The 4,737-nt window shown below is 36.6% G+C and overlaps 1 long non-coding RNA gene across 1 annotated transcript; it reads right to left on the reverse strand.

The window, feature by feature from the left end:
• Positions 1–2,196: 2,196 nt before the first annotated feature.
• LOC119779465 lies at positions 2,197–3,584 on the reverse strand. Its single transcript, XR_005280230.1, has 3 exons — positions 3,467–3,584; positions 2,568–2,593; positions 2,197–2,407 (listed from the first exon to the last, which is right to left on the reverse strand). It is a non-coding gene; the product is annotated as an uncharacterized LOC119779465 (long non-coding RNA).
• Between the last annotated feature and the right edge of the window lie 1,153 nt (positions 3,585–4,737).

A 4,737-nucleotide genomic window follows, 5' to 3' on the forward strand; every position in this document is an offset into this window, starting at 1 on the left:
TGACTGTTGTCATTTCAATTAGGAATTTCCCCTGATTACTGAAAAGGAAATAATCTTTTTATGGAAACTGATTTATTTTTTCTAAGTTGGAAATCATTTTACTTTATTTTATAATCTTTATTGAAATTTCTGTCTCATTTCATATCAGAAAAATGATTTAAAGTCAAAATCTGTAATATTTGTAATCCATTTTAATGATTGGTTGGCATAGCAGTGATTAAGTGATCAGGGGGATCAAATCCTGCTCTTCTGTTACTAGCATAGAAATAATGAATAAAAACAGAATTTTCCCCATACTTCATTTTAATTGCTTTGTTATAGTCAACCCAGAGGTCGACTGATCTTTGACCTACGAGGTTAACAAGTAAAGTGATATAGAGCAAAAACTATTCTGGGGGACGTAAAAATGTTTATATGAAACTGATGAAATATGTCTCTGACTCACTGCTGCTACTTTTTCACATGCTTTAGCTTGCTGTAGATATTTTAGAGATTACATCAGTATGGCACACCTCTTTTTCAGTAAAAAAATCCTCCCCAAAGTTTTAATGATTCAACATGGTTTACATTCAAAAAGTGTTTTTATTATATATAGTTTCGTCTGCTTCTTCTTTGAAGACTTCTTTACATTTTATAGCACAGGAGCAAAACATCAAGTTGTCTATTGTTTAAAAAGCCAATTTCAAAAAGTTTTTTTTAGATCTTTGAAAGAACAGAGAAAAATACCTAATGTTTAGTGTCTTTTTATGAAATTCATATTTCTCCATTAGTTTTGAGCTTCATAACAAATAAAATGATTAAATGATTATGAAAAGCAGTTCTGCTCAGATAAACGATATTTCAGGGATTTCTCAATGATTCAATTTGTCTTTTGTGGTAGCTCAGTAATAAAGGTACCTTCAGATAGGTTGCACAAGTTTACATTTAAGGATTTTTCACTTTGTAAAAAATATTCCATATTTGATTAATTCACCTTTAGAAACCTGTTGGGATAATGCTGGGAGGATATCCGAACACATTTTTCAGAAATCAGTTCTTTAAAATCCATTTTCCAGGAAGCAAATGATCTAATAAAGGGTTAATTTGTGGGTTAGGAAGGTTAATGCAAAAGCTTCGTCCATTTCCAACCATTTAAATGTTTGGATTCATTGAACCGTCTCATAATTAAAATGTGTCCAAATTATTCAGTTTGAGTCACAATAGTAAAACTTCTTCCAAGGCCTTCGTCCCCCCCCCCCTCACTCTCTTTGACCATGCTGATGTTTAATGAGCTTTGATATTTACACTGGCTTTTTCAGAATATTTGGTGCATGATTAAACCCAGATGGGTTCCTGGTTGTTCCAGATCATCTGAACCAATGTTCTTTATCAGTGGCTCACAGCAGAGCTGACACAATGCAACTTGACTTTTGTGAAGGGGCCCCCAAACAATCAGGGGTCTTAATGCTACATTTTTAAACAGAATATGTAAATATACATTTTAATCACTTTTAAGCTCAACCCATTCCACAGGGACGCTGGCAGGAAGAGGGGCCCCAAAATCTAATTCTGTCCCAAACCCCATGCATCCTTGGACAGTTTTGGTCACATGGCTATAGTGCATTCAAACTGGAGTTTGTGGGGGCTGGAACCCCACAGTGGTAATATTTCTTTCAGTTTGTAATTTTTTTTATCTTGCATTGATGTGGCGTGCACACATGCCAGCAATGGAAGGCATCTTTTAACATTTCTTTCCTTTGAGTTGCCATGGTGGGAGATGAGCCTCGTTCCTGAGAACCAGAGGAGTGGCACCAGGCTGAGAAGGCTTAAAACTGGTCACCGGCTCGTACCACTTCATGGGGGGATTTGGGTTTAGTTAGTTTAAATGTTTGCTTTATTCAATTGTCAGCAATCTTGTTTTCTGGTTCGGTTTGATAGTTAAGTATTGTTAGTTTCCGTTGACCTCTTATGTGCTGGCTGATTTTTGCATTTTGTTCTTTTTTTTTAATCACAAAATGCTGTGGAAATAGAAGTTGAAAGGATGTGGAGGGCTCCACAAACCAGCGCAGCTTTATCATACTCCTATTGTTCATAAGTTTTGTATCGGCAGACAAGTCATAGTAAGCAGCATTCGTTTGAAGTGAAACAATTTAACAAAAATGCACTTTAAAGTTGTCAACTATTAAACCTTAGGGACCAAATAATTTACACAGAAGATTTTTAGTTTATTCTTTATTAGAGAGCAGCCATTTCCCCCTCATCAGGGTCTCCAAATACATTAAAACAGACAATATTTAGAGTACATTCATTTGCCAGTAGCTCAGCTGCTAAAGCACTGAATCTGTCGGCGCATTAGCAGCTAAGCTATTGGCCAGACCTGGAGGACTGGAGTTGGCCCATCCCAGCTAGTGAAGTCCTGATGTCCCACCTGTAGAAAACAGACCAATTAAAGATCCATTTTATCTACTGTAAACAAAACTCCAACCATGTGAACAAGTAGGGCAGGAAAGCATTTAATCTAGTAATATCAAATGAAAACAGACTTGCATGTTTCACATCAGTTTTAGAACCAAAAAACCAAATCTTACCTTGAGGAACATAAGCAGATTCTTTCCTAAAACATAAAAAAAAAAGAGAGAAATTAACATTTATTCTGAACTGTGAGGGACTCTACTTTGAGTGCATCACGATGTCAAACCCATCAGTGCAGTGAAAGTATAATCATCGGCTTCAGGTGAAACACGGACTCACGTGCAAATCATCATTTAAGGTTTGACTTCAAAAATTCATCACTTAACAGAAACGGCTTTTAACTGTTGCTACTCTATGACCAACCATGGAGCTGAGGGCAGATGCAGCAGTGCATTAGAAAAACAACATTACCTAAAATATTAAAGTGGCTCATTTATAGTGCATTTAAAAAAATAATAAAAGACATTTTCAAAAGACAGGCACAGCTGAGGAGCTTGTTAACTCATCCCTTTGTGCACCGACTTTGATGTAAATGCAAAGTTTTTCCTTGCACTAAACTTTCTATGCAATACAAAGACTGAAGTCAGCAAACTTCCCATTGCAAGATTAACAAAATCAGATTTTTCTGTGGATTTCACATTCATAGTGGATAAATTACATTTTTTTTTATTAACCATTTACAAAAAAATAAATTAGGATTTCAACTAAAAGTTAATCAATCCTTTGCTGCACTAAATGCATATAAAGCCCCAAAACAAAAATTTGTGATTTAGTTTAAAATTTACTTGGCAGTTTTAATATAAATGATAAACTAGGCATGACCAAGGATTTACAGTTTATATGTGTTTTTAAGCCTTTAATTGTCAAGCATCTCCTGTGAGATCAAACCATGTGGTTTGGTTTGGCGCTAAGCCTGCAACAAAGAGGCGAAGCTGCTCTGCGCTAAAAAGCTCATCCACCTGCTTCAGCATCAGCTCAGGAGGAACCAAGGCCGACTTTAAAAACAAACATTTACCGGATTTCCAGCTCCTAAAAACGCTGCTCTCTGGTTCCACTGCAGGGGAAACTCCTTCACCATCCAGCGCAACGAGGAGGAAAGAACGTTAATGAGGCGGCGCCTTAATTTATGTCTCTATCAAACCACGTGCGTGACGTCACACCGGGCAACTTCCGGTTTAGGCCTGTTTCTTTGAAAATCAAGGTATCTAAAGGCTCTTATGTGCAAATAATAACAAAAATAAAAATCTGAATTACTTAAGTATAGGTTTGTTTTACAAAAAACTCTTATTTCATCTTCAGAGGCTTGAAATAAAACAATGGACATAAATAAGACATTTAATTCTAATTCTGTATTCTTCCCTCAGGCAAACATTTTAACTGAGTTTTTTTTTTTTTGTATTACATTTTAATGTTTAAAACAATCAATTAAAAAAAAACACAATGCTATAGTCACTATACAACACAAAATTCCTTCTAAAATGGCAAAGGATGTAGTAGAACCAAATAAATATTATTTTTACAATCAAATGATCTAAAAATTACTAAACGAGTACATACCGTATGTAATTAGTTTCTTGATTACTGTCTGAAGGCCCCAACAGCCAATACATATGAATTTATAACACATAGAAGCACCATAGAGAGCGTTCTGACCAGTTGTCTCACTGTGTGGTGTGGAGGCTGCAGCGCCTCAGACTGGAGGAAGGTGAGGAGAGTGGTGAGAACAGCAGAGAAGATCATAGGGGCTCCTCTTCCCTCCAATGAAGACATTTCATCTCAGCGCTGCGATTCCTGAGCCCGTAACATTATAAATAACCCCTCACACCCCCACCATGAACTGTTCTCCCTGCTGCCCTCTGCTTTGAACCATTGGATGCATGTCAAGCAGTTTCTGCAACAGTTTCTTCCTCACCGCCATCAGACTGCTGAACTGTTGAATTAAATGGGTTTAAAAAATAAATAAATAAACAAATAAAAAGTGCTGAATGTTGGAATATATACCAGTCTTATGGCTGGTATATATTTGATCACTGCTGCTTACTTTTTATCACTGCTGCACTTTAGCAATGGAAATGTCTGGTTGAGGTGGAACTGAGGGAACCAATGGATGGACTGAAATCAGATCCCCAGAAACCAGGAAGTAGGTGAGTCTTTCCACAGGGACACGCAGCCTACTTAGTGGAGGTGAGAAAGAGGAAAAATAAAGAAAAAAGGGAAACACAAATATGACGTCTGTCTGTCTAAGTCTAACACCCAGAAGAAAATTAGAACACACAAAATGAAACA

The sequence above is a fragment of the Cyprinodon tularosa genome, unplaced genomic scaffold (assembly GCF_016077235.1).
Source record: "Cyprinodon tularosa strain WSP-4 unplaced genomic scaffold, ASM1607723v1 ctg102, whole genome shotgun sequence".
In the NCBI taxonomy this organism is placed as follows: domain Eukaryota; kingdom Metazoa; phylum Chordata; class Actinopteri; order Cyprinodontiformes; family Cyprinodontidae; genus Cyprinodon; species Cyprinodon tularosa.